Genomic DNA, 17,519 nt, shown 5'->3' with positions numbered 1-17,519 from the left:
CAACGGACGACAGGAATCATGCAGACAAGTGCTATTATCCAATAACTGAAACCAGGGCTGAATGAAATGACTTAGGCATGGGGCTTTGAGCACTGATCAATCGAGAGCTGTTGTGACACATTAAGCAGATTTAATTGGAAACTGTAAGTGGAAAAAAAAATGCAACATGCAAAAAGGATTGTACTGTACATTTAGACAAAGGAGCTTATTCATCTGGGGCATTTTATGAGCCATTAAATATCTGGATGAAATAAATTCAATATGTATACAACCGCTCCTTTGAACTGTTGAACAAGTACAATCTGGAGCATGATGAAAATACATGCAAAAAATAGACATCTTAAGAATGTGATGTCAAACGCATAGATGTGCTAATAACCAGTTTCTATTCTTCCTGCGGGTATACTGTCTGTTTCATTATTTTAGCCAATTAACTTACTCAGCATAATCTCATATTCATTTTGAAGAGCACATATTTGATGATGATAAATAATGACATGTATCACTCCGACCTGCAGTAGAACCAAAGACTCTCATGGGAAACTCTCCCACCTTTCTCCCCGGATGTCACGTCACTCCAGCTGTCGGGTACCATGCCAAAAAAAAAACATATTTTCACCAATTGCTGCTCACTTGTTATTCATGTTAATTCAATTGGCTTCAGACGTGAACCTGTAGATGCTGCTGTTACAGGTTTTCAGCTGCACCTGGAGGAGAGAGAAAAAAACAGTCAACAGCGTTTGATTTGGAGAAGCACTGTCCAAATGCAGCAGGTTTTGTAGGGGAAGCGCTGAACAATGAGAAATCATTCAGAGGACACGGTTCCAATTCACTATATGCACTTAGTGGAACTGTTGTGCAGGAAGGGCTGGTTTTATGGCCCCTTAAAAAACACTACTGTGAGATTGGTTACATAAAATCTGTCAGATGTGCACATCACCAAAATCTCGACAACCTGTCGTGGGGACCCATCAAGCTTATTTGTTGATCCAACAGAAATGGGGTTTGAAACTCAGAAATTAGTGGATGTTGGGTCGCCAACATGGTAAACTAAGGCCATGTTTCGACCTTCTGGTGGAGGCACATGGAGTTCCTGCAAAGGTTCCTTGTTCCTGGGGAAGGTTCCTGTGGTGAAAAACATCATACCTGCTTTACATCAGCATGTCATTTATGAGCATGTTAGCTTGCTGATAATGAGGCAGATATGGCAAACGTTGCACAAAAAACACAAGCGATGCACCAAAACCTGAATTTCAAAAAAAACATGCTACTCCCAATAGCAGTGCCAGAGCGAGATGGAATGCTATGTTATCTTTTCTTCTCCTGTTTTCAAATTAGCAATTCGGTTTAATCTTCTGTGGGTGGCATCATTTTCTTCTTATGCCTATGATCAGTCAAATCTTTTTGAATGTTCAATTTGTTACGCCTCCCAACAGCCTTTTCCCGTGTCCTTCATACTCATTCAAACTTACATTAAAGATGCCCTGAACCTGACTCTCTAGTCATTTACCAATTAAGAACACACTGTTAAATTCCTCAGTTTTACAGTCAATTTTGAAACATTCGGAAAAATAATCATGTTTTCATAACTGGAGCGGATGTTACCCGGAGCTCTAAAATCCAGTTGGTGTTGAAGCAGCGGGGGGTCTCTACTGAGGAGCTTCAAATATTTAAATGAGAAATGAATACTAAGCAAACCAACGAGACCCGTGCCCACACCTAAAATAATTATTGCTTTTCTTTTTCAAAGGCTGGAAATACACTAGGGTAGATATTTTTAGACCTTACTGGTTAAATTAACTGTATGTGTACATTTAATTATTACTATCAGTGTATAGTCCCTGCTGTTATTCACTGCCAAGGTATATTTTACGACCGTTGGCATTTGACTACAGTGACTCAAAGAGCTACCGACAGGGGCCCTAAAAGATTATTAGAATATAAAAAATATTTTTATATTCAACCCATCACCATCAATAGAATATTTTATTCACAATGTATGAAAAGAAATAGTGTTTCTTTTTATTGCTGTATTGGCTCAGAATCCCTGTCCGCTATCCCCTTACATCTACCAATGACGAATGATTATTGTTATTTATTGATTTTATTATCATTAATTATTCATTCAAACGTTCCATTTATTCCAAGTGATTCATTCATGTAAAGAGAATTTTGTAGGGATGAATGTTACCAGTAGACTTACATTCCAAACTTACGTTTTCTAATACAGGGAATCGGTCTGACATCGGTGGGTTTTCGAGGTATTAAGCTAAAGTAAACGATCCCCGCACCAATCAAGTCCTTGTCTACGGGCCAATATCAAACTCACAGGACAGACTGATGATCATGGTGTCACCTGTGCTTTTAAGAATTTCCTCGGCAAGTCATACGTAAGTAAGCACCGCATTCAAGGAGCGGCGGGCATAGAGACCAGCAGACATCTGATGGACTGACATGCAGCTTGAAGTCCAGAGGAAGAAAGGTGGAGTGGTTCTCTCTCGATATACGGGAGGTTGAAAGCATGTTAAAAAGGTGAAGGAAAAGTATTTCAACAGGAGCCTCGCGTGTGTCTCTGGTCTCCCCGGGTGTCTGTGGTGGAGGCTGAGGAGCATTGAAGTGCCATCCCACACCACTTCTTGGCCCTGCACTCAAAACAGCAGGGAAGCCAAGGTGATTTGAGTCTGGCGGAGAATAGCTTTTTAAATTGTTTTCTCAAAAACTTTCATTACTGATGATGTTAAGGCCACCAGGGTTGTTGCCGTTCAACACCTACAGCTCCCGGAGCAATGACTGCTGGCAGCTTGAATGACTGAAGCACATTTTTTCCCCCCGCACACATTCTCTGACGTCCTCTGCAGGTGACATTGTGAGGCTGAAGAGGACAATGAAGTTGTGCACACAGGATCTCGGTACATCCCCTCTGATATTGTCTGGCCTCTGCCTTTTTCCAAAAATTCATCTGCTTAAAGGTGGGAGAGGCCTTTTTTCGAGATGATTCAGGATTGTTGCGGAGCCACGGCACAGCAGCTAATACCTGCTACGAGATGAAAGTGTCTGTATAAGGTTTCCCTCAGCTGTTCCACAATCACATTTGAACCTTCCCCTGTATTTTTATTTTTAAAACGTATCCTCCCACTATTGTAAAAAGGATGCTCATTGGCCAAATAAATCAGTCACAGATCAGTGCCTCCATATTTTGTTTTTAAGGTATCAGAGCAAATAGGACAATTAATACAGTGACATTGAGGTAATTATATGCAAAAATAGCCAGAAAGATAAAGTTGCACATTTTCAATAAAACCAATTAGACATTGAAAGAATATTTTTATTAAAGGGTAAATTAACCGACTTGATTTGAATGTTTTCCTCTATAAAATGCATTTTCTAATGATCCCCCTCAGCAACACTTTAAGTAAGTTCCTGTACTGCTGGTTCCATAGCCTCGATCATGATTAATAATATGAACTAATGAGAAACTTCTCTATCTTGATGATCAAATGTTAAAATGCGATACCCCGCAATGACTCCTTCAGCCATATTCAGTGAGGAACTGTCGCCTATTTACTGCCGCCTGTTTCAATTCAGTATCCAGTGCCTGCCCCAGAGTCCACACTAAGGTCTCTTTCTTCTCATCCCCAGCCATTTGGTATGCAAAGGCCGCTCAGCATGTCTAATCCTTTGAGAAAAGAGGGTGAGAGCGCAGCCTTGAACACTGCAAACAGAAAGATAAAGGAGGACCTGAGCGGCTCCCTGACAAAACACCAACGGCCCGTCTTTTTCCCGATCTCATCAGCATCGGTAGCGGAGATGTGGGGCCAAAGTTCAGAAAGTGCTCGTGACGTGGACAGACGGAACAGAGGAGAGAGCAGGAGCAGCCGCTCGTTCCCCTCATCCATATGCACAGTGAACGCTGAACTCTGAATCTGAAATCAAATTATGAAGCCGAGGGCGATTTTGCACGAGGGGATTCTGGGAGACGAGGAGCGTGCGTCTGTGTGCATCAATGTGGATGTGGAGCAAAGTGCTTCACAGACACACCGGTGCCCCTTGGCTAATAGAGGTACTTGTGATCCTTTTTCTTTTCATTCCCTTTATACAACCTCTCTGCCTGTCTGTCTGCCTGCCTGCCTCCATCCCTCTTTCTCTCAGTATATGTATATCCCTAAACTCCCGGCTCCAGAGTGGCAAGCTTAGCATCCATGGCGCAAGCCAGCACTTTGAAAAAGTGCAAAGCTGCAGACCGAAGCGGCTTAGAGAGGCAGTGTGCACAGAGGCCTCAATGTGAGCCTCTTTTTGGGGGGGGGGGGCTACAGCACAATCACCCCTGCTCACCCTGCCTTCGTGCTCCCAGCAGGCTGTGGCAGAAGATACCAGTGTGTGATCACACCTGATGGAGAGCTGGACGGCAAGCAGCCGCCCCGGAGCACGCCGGGCGTGCAACGCGCTCAGTGTTCCACTCAACAGTATGACTGACATGTCTGGTGCTTCTCTGGAATTTAGACAAATTACCCGGAACACTATAATTCTTCTTTTAATTCTTCTATCTTTATTGGTAGTGTTTGACGCTTGAGGTTTTATTGAGATGTATTTTCTGATTAGCCTTTTAGTTGTGGACAGGGTGAAGAATTATATCGCATTTCTTTTATGGTCCTGAACTGATGGAGCTCAATAAAACATTTGAATGGCTACATTAAAATCAAAAGTACCGATTTATTGATTCAGATAATTTAGAACCAATTTTTTTTTCGTCTGCTCCAATATATTATATAACATTGCTAAATGTCTTGTTTTCACGAGACTGTCCTCCACCAATCAAACGATTGTTTGTTCAGGCAGCTTATTGTGACTTGTGTGACCGTTTTTTAAGACCGCAGGTCTCTAGCTGTAGTTCTGTACGCGGCCTCTAGAGGTCAGCGGTGGACATGGTAAGTCCGGCAAGTTTGTGTATTCAAATGGATTTGCATATATTCTGTAAAGTCATCATTCTGGTTCTCTGCCATGTCACCCTAACCATCACCCTTACCTTAACAAGCTCATTAACCATGCGTTGGTAAAGCAAATAAAGGCCCACGATGCTCAGAGGCAAAAAGTATTTGAGGCGTACCTCCTGTCACCAGTAGAGGCGCTGTTTTAGGAAACGGTCGAGATGGTGGTTTTTACCACATACGACGTAGTTCCTTGTATGCGTTGGATGACTTGTCACATTGTTTGTAAGATTTCTTCTAACTCTATTTTACTGAAAAGGCAGCACGTCCAACGATCATTCACAGTCAAATGTAGCTGTGGCAGTTAGGAGGTGTCTCTGTCTGGTCTCTCCTAGAGTGTGGCCTAATTTCATTTTTTTCTTGCATATTAGATTCCCTCTCATATCGCCTTGGGCAACAAGAGTGAAACTTTTGCGAGACAGACGCATGTATAAACTTGGAGCGAAAGCGAGAGTCCTGCCTGAAGTAAAGCCCAGATCATACGTAGAGGTAGTTACGCTGGAAATCGGTGGCACCAGCGGGGCGTCCGCCGCCGCGGCGTGCGAGAAGGGGGGAAATTCAGGTAAAGGTTGCCCCAAGGAAAAGTCTTTTATGCCGTTGCCGAGTGGGAGCATGCAAAATTAACTCTATTATTCGCACTTCCTTAAGGCCCTTCTGTTGGCCCGCGTGAGGGACAGCTGTTACGCCATCAGAGTCTACCTCTCTGAGTTACCTGAGCGTTTAAGTGCGTCTCGGAGGTGAGTGTACGGCAACACCTTCCACATCCACTAGTGATTTCCTGCTTTTGCTCAAATTCTTTGTTTTCCTGGAAATATACTGTATCCCCTGATGCCCACAGTCTTCCGTCGGACAGAATACTTTTGGGTTTTTTTGTAGTTTTTTTGGGACTTTTGGGCCTTTTTGCAGCACTTTTGTTTCGAAGGCAGAGGAGGTCAATCATTACTGAGTTGACTCAGAGAGTCTGTGCGAGTAATCCTGAGGACTGTGCATCACAGCGTTTGCGGGTGCACTTGTATGCCTGTAGGAAGATGTGTGGGAGTTTATTTGCAGTGCTTCCTGATCTCATTTTTTTTTTGTCCTACCAGAGAAAGTAAGAAGTATTAATTCAAGTTAAGAATGCCCCGAGGTCCCCTGATAAGGCGAGTCGAGACGGACCTTTTGTTCAAGAAAAGTTTTGAATGGATGAGACAATGTGGTAAATTAACATGAATTCCTTTCACCGAAAAACAGGCATTGCATTTTCAATCATGTGAAATCAAAAGGAATAATGTTTCTTGCGTAAACAGATGGCATTCATCCACTGACTCAGAAAGCGTGATTCAGGCTGTTATTGGTATTTAAATAGCAACGGCATGAATCTATGGAATCAAGGCTACAACGGATGAATTTCTGGCACGAGTGGGCAAATCATCAGCTCTACATTGAGAGGCAAGAACAAGGACTTGTCTCTTACAGCGGCAATATTCTGATTAATCCAAGGTCATGTTAGCCAAACATTTCCATCAACACCGCAAAACCTCATTAATAATTCCATAGCATGGCTTATCTGTCTGGTTTTTCTATGATGCAAGCCTGTCCTCAAATATCTTAATCAGATTTCTGGCATTTGGTTTGATAAATGTGTTTTTGTCTCCATCAAGACTTTCAGCTCACTATATTGGCCCGTCTATTTTGACAGGTGGGGCAGCACCCCGCCCCAAAAAAGTCATCCACCCGAAACACAGTTCCTCCTTAAAAACTATTTTCCAACATAATACATCATACGTTGATGATATTGCTACCTATTCTGTTAGTTAGTCAACATTTTCAGATTTTTGAAAGTTGAGTGCGTGGCTAAATATTGGGGCAGGAGAGCTCATTAGCGCCCCACTGTCGCTGGCAGATTTATCACATAGCCTAGTAGTCAAAGATAGGAACTGCAGTTAAAGGCTCAATGGGTGAGGAAGGAGTCCAGCCCCCATGGCTCTACACTGCAGCTCTCTACTCTTTTCTTGAGTTAGTCCGCTGCTCGCACTTTTCATTGCTAAAAGCAATCTCAAAGTGCTGTAAATGCTTATGCACTTGATATGTTTCAGCTCCCTGTCTCACATGTCATATTTATTTTATTTTCTGTGTTGTTCAATTCAATTCCAAAAACTTCACATAGTGACAGAAAATTCACTGACTGCCGTGTTTATAGTGGGTGATTTTTTGTCGCGCACAGTGAATATAGTCTTTTATTTTTACATTGTATTGGCTACTGCTGCATTATTTTTGCTGTTGGCTGGTATGTACTGTCTATGAATAAGTATGTGCAATATACTTCATTATTAAAATAACCATATGAAAAGTGGGCGTGTCTAGCGTCTAAGTGCCCGGAGCCAGTGTGTGCCCCACTAGGTTTTATGACCACAGGCCGCCTGCTACTAAATGATGGTTGTTTAGGTATAATAGTATTTCCTCGTTTTCAAATTCCCCAAAACTGTGGCTGAGTGCTGCAGTATTCTCGAGTAAGCAACAGTAAGTCGTGACACCATACTTCTCTCCGCTCAATTTTATTTCCAACAGTCACTTCCAACATTGTTCAGATCTGTGTTGTGCTTTTGTAAGCGTCGCTGCGACGGGCGAGCCGCCACACGTCTCCAATGGTGGGCTGACCTTGAGCTTGTAAAAAGAAAAACGTTCTGGAGCAAACCCAGCAGAGCACCGAATGTCATGCCACTGCGAAAAAAAAACGAAGAAAAAGACAATTCATTGCACGTCACTTTCTCCCAGGCGGTCCCGCTACTTTGTAGCTACACAGAAAGATCCAACTCATAAATATCGTCTCTTCTTGGACTGATGAACAGCAAATAGCCAAATTAAAATCCAGCCTGCCCCTGCTGGTTCTTCTCCTTCTTCATTATTCCCCTCTCCTTGTTCTGTCCGTCCCTTTGCACAAGGTGCAGCCTCATGTGAAGAACATCTTCTGTATATCTTTTGATGACGAGCAACCAGGCCGCCCCGTCTGCCACAGGCTTCCCCAGCAACCCAGTTGATTTACCGACATCTCCCTCCCCTTTTGTCAGTTTTATGCAAAGAAACACTAAGCTGACATGCCCTGTTCTATCTGTTTTTGTCCATATCTCTTTGACTTTTAATTTGAAAGGGCCAGGCTGACATGTGTTTACTTTTTCTCCGTTGAGCTCTGCTTCCTGGAAACACTGATGATGGCAGATCGGGACTCGGAGCGCAAGAGACCTGCCAGCCCCGCTGTTGTGCCGCGCTTTGAAAGGTGCACAGGGAGAGCGGACGCTGACATGTTCCTGTCACTGACACCAAGTAATGTCTTTGCAGATCAGCCCCGCAGTCACGCTTGTGTTGTGACCGCTCAGGTTCCAGTGCTCGTACACCGGAAATCGCTGACAAAAAGGCTTTTTGAACATTGGCTCAACATAAGTCAGAGATATAAAAGGCAGCGTGGCATCGGGGCTACAGCCGGCAAGAGAAGGAGGCCAAATCGAATCCTGTGCACAGCCATGACCGTCGTTTTTCCCTCTGTGTGGAGTGTCTCTTTCCAGTGCCCATGCAGATTCACTGGACTGTATCTGGCTACAAAGACATCTTTGACCTACATGCATTGCATGACTTTAACCCCAAATATGTTCAAGCACTTCTGGGGTTTCAACACCTAAGTACACCTTGGTTCAATTGTTTTGTTTGACCCGCGGGTAATATATATCTGTAGAGAAATTAAATCTGCCATAGACCTTCGAAACAACACACAAACCTTGATTTCCAGTGATGACCTCAGTATCTCATGCTGTGTATGAATCTGAAATAGATCACAAGATTTTCAGCATGCTGCAAAAAATGTGTCGTTGAAGACTGAACACTTCCCATTCGAGTGCATGAAAATGAGGTCAAATCAAATGTTCAGTTCAGCGTCACTCGCACAATTTAAAATGTGAGACAACAGCATTAGTAATACATCAACAACCAAAAGACAGTCTCGTTTAAAGTGAATTTTGACGGCAAAAGGTTTTGGCAGTTATGCGATTGTGATTAGGCTGATTAAGATTTAGGACGTTTTCAGTATAGGTTAACGCCTAATGAAAAATGAGCGTATTTATGTCTCCTCCTAACATTGTGACGCATAATTTCCTTGCCTTTAAAAAGAAAATCATGTTTTAATTCCCAATATTCCAGAACTGCTGGCTAAGAACGCTTTCCACAGTAAAGGAAAACCTTTTGTTGTAGTTGATGGTAAAAAGTTAATTACAGGGGTGACGCATCTCTTTCCCTTTACTTTGAGGGTGATACATGATTATTAAACATACATATCTCACTAACCTTTCTAATGTGGTGGCCGCAATTGCTCCTCTTTGACGAGGCGTCTGATCAGTCAGAAATACTCACAGTGCGCAGTACGTTGTACCCAAACAGATGCAAACTTACAATAAATGTCTCGTCGGAGAGAGGACATAAATTCAATCTGTAGAAGGCTGTTGTACTGAGCTTTGAGCTCATTACTTTCCCTTTGCAGCTCAATGATTTCCTGTGGTGGTTTGTCAGGCACATCCGCTGGTTCTACATTAAATGGCTTATCAAATATCTTCAGTTCCTTTTGTTTCATTTTCAATTGTCTGTAACATCTAGTCAAACGTAAGAGTTTTACAAATTCAGCAGGATATTCAGAAGTCATATTGGGCTTGTGTGCTGGCAGAGAAGGGGAATGCACACGGGGTTGCCGCTCTCCCACTGTGCTCACCACAGCACGTATCAAACTTGGCAGTAACCCCGAGAGGAAGTTGTTTAGTTCAGTGATATTTGTTATGTCTGTTGTTTCATAGCAGGCTGGCGTCCATTAGTGTTTTTTCAGTATCTTGTTATTTTAGCAATTACCACTTTTCCGCAAATTCGCCCTGCGAAGGTTTGTCAGGACAAATTGACACGTTTTCACTTCATCCAGTGCATTTTGACAGTAGCAACAAGGCTCCCTCCCAAATTCTCCTTCTGAATGAGGTTTCTGCCGCTTAGCTCAAAGTCTGCCTACATAAAATTGTCTAGGTCAGAATGTGGGATTCATGAATTTCTTCCCGGGCCAGATCATGCCTCCTTGCAGGGCCGTACACGGCCCGCAGGCCAGGTGTCCCCTCCCCTGCAGTGGAAGCTACTAGACAGCTGCTCTGAAACGCAGCTAATTTTCACAGTGTCAAGTTTGGTTAACGATTTTTAGGTCTACTGTCATTTTCACTTGATTTGTTTGAGATTGAAGACCCATGGACTGCCAACCCCTTGTCTCCAAAGTTGAGCTGGAGAATCAGATTTCATTATATGATGATCTACTGATGAGATTTGTGTTATGTGAAATTATCAGACGGACGTAATGGCCCGAGCTACAAAGTAAGATACAGGGCTTGAAAAAAAAACGAACTTCTCCTCAGAGAGACCAGTCAAACAATACAAATGTATTGTAATAAATGCAGTCTTCAAATTCATCTCTCTGATTATGGTTAATCCGTGATTGGACAACTATCAAGCTTTTGTGTCGGGGGGGGAGCGGTAAATCTCGGGCAGGATCAGAGGATTTCCAAGTTTGATCTATTGTTTTTTAATGGAAGTAAGTAGGTGTGTTCATTAATGAAGTAGAAGTGGTTGTGAAAGCAAGATAGCAACAGACGGGCTCTCCATGTTCATGTATGCGGCTGCTGGTGTCAATGAAAGAGAGCAAACCTGTTGGCCCCTGAGCGTCATCTCATCCCCAGTCAGTCGAGCAGTTAAATTATGCCAAAGCACTTGCTGTCTGCTTCAAGGCGAGGGCCCTGATTGCCTCATCACTGCCAACCAACACTCCACGCCAAGTACAGCCCCTATCAGAAATACTTGCCAATCAATCACAGGCACAAACTTTCCCATCTGATGGGTGCTGGAAACCCACAGAGCACATCCGGATGGTTCCAGAATTCAAAGCAGTTTCTCTGATCTCCACTTTAGGGCACCACTGGTCTCGTCGTGGACTTGCCATTTTTCTCATCACACGTCCTAACCAAAGCAGAGCCGTTGATGCTGTGTAATCTGAGATAAAATGATATGAATAATATGAAAATGGCTTCTTTTTGTTTTAACGCTGGCCTGCTTCCTGCTCTTGCTGGATCAATTCACCTTCGTTCATTGCAGTATTACACAATATGCAGCTGAAATTATTTGACGTGCGTTCTCTGGCGTGTAGGGCAGCTTACCACCAGCTGTGTTAAGGCTCATCCGCCTGCCTTCACAGAACAAACTGTGCGCTCTACTACGGCACAAGTCCCCACCTGACGCTTGTTTTATGAACCCTCCTGTCTCGTCTGCGGGTTGACACAAGATGTCATGAGGTAATTTGAGTAAACTTTGGGCAAATTATCTGGAAATAGTTCTCAATGGCGACAATTACCAACCGACATGTGAAGCCAGCAACTCCACTGCTCCACTGGCCATTGCACAACAACGTTTAGCAGGTGCATTAATAAATATTGAATTACATTATATATATTATATTATATTTCATTATGTATGTATTGTTCCTCCAAAGTAATGAAAAGACAATCCATCTGTGTGAAAACTTGGGTTTAATTGACAGCAGACTAATGAACGTGACTCCCGCGACAGGTCTGGACCACTCGTAATTTCCGTTTGTACTTGAAAGAAAACTCGAGACTCAAGAACATATCGGTGAACGCAGGAAGTTCTCCTCAATTACTCGTGCGCACGACTGAACAACAAATCTGTTGTTGCAGATGGTTCTTGCATGAGGCTCACTGTTGTGCAGTCTGTGAAATAGCCAAATTAAAACAACTCTGCGGCAACTTGATTAGGCAACCATCGGATGTCAACACAGCCGACACAACTGGATGCAACTGTTTCCTTGATTGTTGGATACCCTGATTTTGTTTTGGAGGCGCCGCACTTTCCAGCGGACGCCATGTCTTGTGAGAGCCTCGCATCCGTGAGCTCCTGCTTTTGCAGAGCGCCAAAAGGCCTCGGGGCACGAGAGGAGCTACAACACGCACCTGAGCTGAGAATACACAAATACAGACGCAGCCAAGCACATTCTCTCTAAATGATGCCTTTTTTTAAATCAAAGACAAAACATCTTTCTTTGTACCTTTAAACGAATCACTCGTGTTTTTTCGGAGCCCTTCTCCACTATCTCCTCTATCAACCTCTCCTTCTCCTTTTGGACAGCGTGTCACCTCTTGTGAAGCGCTGTGTCAGGAATGAATAGACAGAAGCCGATTAGTTTGCCTTCTCGCTCTCCCTCACCGCTCCGTGCAATCATCTCCTCGCCATCTCCTACATCTCCAATGACAGTTACATTGCTCACAGCATTTCCTGTCCTCTGTGAAATCCCTTTACCCCTCTCTCACCCTTTCCCCCTCCCTCCCTCTTTGGGAAGTCAAAAGACGGAGTGGGCGTGTTCACCGTTCAGAAAGTTCTGCCAAAGAAGCGAGGGGTGTGAAGAAACATGTCCCAAAGGGACACGTTGAGAGGACCTCATTTAGAGTGAGATTCTGAGGAGCTGAATGAGTTGTGAACAACACTGGCTCACTTCTCCTCCCTTCACCAGTCTTCTTTATGCTGTCTTTCATTCTTATCACTCCCATCTCTTGATAGGACAGGATCCTCCATCACTTGGAGTTTAGTAAGAAGGTAGAGAAGTGACTGTGGTCATGCTCATTATCAGCCATATCTTACACAAGCTGTTTTTACGCCGGAAAACAAATGTCAATACACACTATCCATCGCCATAATTTGAGTTTGTCATGTGATTATACAAGATGATAGTTGTCAAAAGTGTACAGCTTTCAGTCAGTGCAGTGACTTTATGCTTACTGCTCTTAGTTTGTTTCCAAAAAGCCGCTGTGAACACGATCCAGACCAGAACCAAATAAGGCAACATTGTCTGTGACCAGCGATCGGTAACTGTGTTTCACACTAGAATCCGGTGAACATTGTTACAGGAGCGGTGTATTTTTGTGTGATATCATTTGGAGTGCAGCGATTAATGTAAACGCATTGCCTACCCTTTTCTTACATAATCACCACATGGTGAGGAGTCAGAAAAGTGAACAGCAGGGGGCACGCGCAGCAGTCAGTCCAGTGATGAGAAAAAGGCCTGTCCGCGTTAGCATGGCCGCACTCTCCCTTACGCATCGCTTCTCGCTTGGCGAGGCTGAAGCTCCCATTAAGCGCGTTACTGAAGCGTGGGAGCGCAGGTAGCCACATGCTGTGGGCCGGTCCTGAAAATCCCTGTCAAAATGAATCTGGGCCCCCGGTGTTCAGTGAGTCCGGGGGACGTCGAAGATAATGAGCACCGGGGGTCTAATGTGTTTTCCTCCTGCTACCACTGTTCAACAGTTTCATTTGCTGACCGATGGGCCAGTCAATTAGCCGGGCCTGTCCATGAATCCCTATCGGCTCATGCACACTGCAGCGTGTGTGCATGTCAAACACTGTACGGGCGGCGTCCCCGCAATCACAAACACAGGGGTCACTTTAATTAAACAGAAAACGGCACCAAGCTTCCCGCGCTCCTCGACACCTCTCTCCGTCTGCGCCTGCTTGTTGTCCTCGTTGCGCCGGGCGCTCGCCTCCATCGCAACCCGCAAATTGGCTCCATCTGGATCATCTCTCCCTCTTGTTGTGTTCCTTGCCCAACGCTCATTAAATTGCAGTGCACTCAACTCAACTCAACAATCTATTAGGGCTCTGATAGGCGGCTAATGTTTCCCTCATCAAGTGTCATTAATCACACTTTGGGCGCACGTGGCGACAAAGATCGGCAGCTTCAGTGTACTCGTGGGTCAAAGGAGCAGCGACAATGACGCCTGACCGGTTGGTTTAGGTTGACGGCTAAACCTTCAGATGCTTAACTGTCCCACGCCTGCTGCCGAACATACTAATTCTATATTAGTCCATCAGGGACTGGAGGCCGTGCTGCATATAAAATACACAACGCTGTGTTACGGTGTAAACACTGGCTCAGTGTAATTGTAATCACAGATTCATGTATATACGGCAGTGTTAAGTCAGCAGATATCTAGCAGTATTAAAAGGCCATCATCCTTATTGCCTCGTGAACATTATTTTCTTTGAAGCTGCAGGCATAAGGGATTCTTTTGCTCGCTATCTTTTAATAGTGCCGCCGCACTGCCTCCGCTGAGCTTCCGCCGCTCACCTTGCCGGGGTTGTTTCGTTTCCCTCGCACTGCACAACAAGAAACAATCTGAAGAGATTTCCATAAGATGTCTAATTATTTGTCCTGTGTGGGATATTAGCTGGAAGGCGTTTCATGTGATTGTGTCATTACTTTGTGTGTGTGTGTGTGTGTGTGTGTCTGTGTGTGGGTGTGTTTGTGTGTGTGTGCTTTCCAGTTTTTACTGTCCAGAAGAGTCACAAGTCCATCGTTGATTTGATCACTTTGCGTGGGATCTTAATAAATACCCGCTCCTGTTCAACTACAACACACAGCAAAAACTCGCTGCAGATCTTATTATGCAAATGATACCAACATCACATTACTAATATTCATGAGATTATGATGGTTTCTGCAAATATTCATTTCTTCATCGACTATAGACGGAAAATTAAGTTGACCTTTGATTTGTTTGAATATGCGAGAGGCATAGCGGCTTAATGGAAGCCCAAGCGCAATGGGTCTTTTAAATTATTTATTTATCGACATGGCATTTTGATTATATTCATTGCACCGTTACCTTGTGTTGTGCAGGACAGTAGCCAACACAATTTCTCTAGTTTGCTAGAGGAGTTGGCTGTATCTTTGTGGGTAGAACAGCAGGCTTGTGGCTTGAATATTACCGGTTAGAATTCTTTATCAGGTCTGTTATTATGTATCTATCACTTTTGTCGTCCAGCCTTGACAGTCGGTGGCTCCTGTTTCACTACAGCTACTCAAGAAGTTCAATTTCTTGTCGGGAAATTGTACATCATCGATTTCACTCTTGATTCATTAATTTCAATATCGTGCCCAGCAATGTTGTAGAGTTTTATTTCTCTATATAAAGGTTCTAATGTTTCTCATGAGTTCCTCTTTCTGTCAAATAGACGAAGCAGGCGCCGTCTCACAAATTTGCGAAAGAGTAGTTTTATTAGAGGAAGCTTCGCCGGAGTTGTTCGCCCTCTAAATGCTGTTTTGAGAGACGTTTTTTCCGAAACAAATGTGGTAGAATCACTGAATACTTTTTCTGGCATGAAACACACATCATTCAGACTTCAAACCCTGGACCAGATGGGAAAATTCGGTGTGATCGAATCATTAAAGCTTGGCAGTGGTTTGGTGCTTAGCAGTTGGCTTTCAAGTATGAAAATTCATGGGGCTGAAACTTCTTGTGTGGACCGTGTTTAGACCTGCATGTCCTCCCAGGTAATGCCACAAACATGCGTCCACAGTGAAGTGTAGTGTGTTGACAGTGTTGCTGTCGGAGGATGATCTATTTTGGTTTCATATGAACTGAGGACACTGGCAGATCGTCTGCGTGGCAGTAAAGGCACACGCCCCCTCTGAACTTCCCTGACTCGCTCAAGTGTAAACCCAATCATGAATCTTTTAAAACCAACTAAACGAAGCCTTGTAATGTTAAATGTTAATTATGCATTAGGATCAGCAAGGGAGCGTCATTTGTATTTCTATCCATGAGTCAGCTGGTCTGATATGAAGATTCATGACACTGCCGGCCAATGCTAATTGCTTCTGCACCAGACACTTATCAGGTTTGGTTTTTTTTATCTATTTCTCTGTATTTTGTCACACGTGCACTGTCCTCTTTCCTGATGTGCAGGAATCATTCTGACACTGGCTCAGCTGAATTAATCGGCCTGCCTGTTTAGCCAGCACAGTTTGCTTGACCGTTAAATATTGTCCACGTCTCTTTAATAAACATAAAGTACACGGGGGGGGGGGGGGGGGGGGGGGGGGGGGGGTGTAAAGCATTTATGCAAAATACGCAAAAGCTTTAATGTGGAATCGGGGTTTTCAGTCGACAGAAAAGGAACTCACATACAGAGAGACAAGCATGCTAACTAAAGTACTTCTTATTAATATTTTTTACATTTCATAACAAGATAATACCCCCCCCAAAAAAAAAACCACAAGCATGTTAGTGGAGGTCATCAATGAGTTTGTACAGCACATCTTTGAACATTACAATCTTTTTTGCAAATTCTATATATATATATTGAATTATTTTTTTATTTTTTAGGTGCGAGAAGCCAAACTCAACTGGCACACTGAATATGACCCCCTTCCACCCATGGACACTAAATTCTGCTCGAGCGATCAGGTCAAAAATAGGACAATCTGTGGCGAAAGGGACTCAGTTCGAAATGTGCCCCTTCAAGATGGAGCACAAGAGTCGCTGAGAAAATGAGACAGGCGGGGGAGGAAGCAGGAAACTGCCTGTGTCACTATGAAAAATATGATGGGCAAAAGAGGGGTTGTGGAGAAGAAGGAGCCTCTGTTAAGGCATTAAAAATAGTAACCCGTGTTCTCTGCCATTATTTGTCCCAGTGCAATCCAAGCTAAATAAGTCTTGCCTCATCATGCCGTCTGCTGTAATGTGTTTTACCGCCTCATCTTCTTGCTCTCCTCCTCAAAGAACTCCTCCTCTCTGTGCGAGAACACACATTAAAACGCTGTGTGGTAATGGTGACAAAACGAGGCTCGGTCAGGCACCGTGCATGGGCTGCCACGGTAACACGCTTGGCGCTCCACGGCTTCTTTCCTGAATCCTCCTCCTCTTCACTCCTCATGATTTGGCTACGCCAACGCGAGTTCCCATGTGGCCATGGTCAAGATGTCTGCCCTGCCCCGGGAGGCCACAACAGCCAGGATGGAAATCACACAAACAAGCTTTTTCCAGCTTACTGCTTCACTAGCTTTACCGATGAAGCCAAGCACGAGGGCCACGAGAACACGCGTCCCATGCATTCACAACGAGGAGCAATGAGGGGAAAATCCCAGGGATGTGCAACATCATTATCTGCACATTTCTCATACTTGAAGGCCTCTGTGTAAACTTTCCATGTCTGCAGCTCCTAATGCCAGTGTGAAATCAGTTAAATATTGAAAGCATTAAGGGCATTAAAACTGTGAGGTGACATGAGTAAACTACACACGGCGCACATGTTCAATCCGAATGGAACAAGAGCAACAATCCAACTTTCTGTTCAGTGCACCGATGCGTTGTCTTTCACTCTTGAAGGGTAATTCCAGTTATTGTCAACATGGGCCTTTTGCAATTGATTCAGCTAAAGAAATAAATTTAATTCAACAGATGACGGTGAAAGCTTGATGCAGCTTTACTTCACCTATTCAGCAGTTGGACCCCAAAAGGGATTAAAACACGCTCCTCCAACAAAATAACAATCAAAGAGGGAGAAAAAGACCGATTTTCAATTATCCCTTGCCTGGAGCTGGAGCACATTGCAGTGTTGGATATGTTATTTGAACAAACACGAGCTGAGGCTCTAAGGTCCACTAATGCCGCATTCACTGCATGGTGTATATTCCATAAA

General features: G+C 43.9%; 1 protein-coding gene across 2 annotated transcripts in view; it reads left to right on the top strand.

Annotated features, from left to right (window-relative positions):
* alk (ALK receptor tyrosine kinase) overlaps window positions 1–17,519 on the top strand; it is a 314,269-nt gene that overhangs the window by 49,828 nt on the left and 246,922 nt on the right. The gene's annotated exons all lie outside the window — the stretch shown is intronic.

Source organism: Scophthalmus maximus, chromosome 15 (assembly GCF_022379125.1).
Source record: "Scophthalmus maximus strain ysfricsl-2021 chromosome 15, ASM2237912v1, whole genome shotgun sequence".
NCBI classification, from domain to species: Eukaryota; Metazoa; Chordata; class Actinopteri; order Pleuronectiformes; family Scophthalmidae; genus Scophthalmus; species Scophthalmus maximus.
Note: the sequence above shows the minus strand (reverse complement) of the source record. Positions and strands in the feature narration are given on the sequence as shown.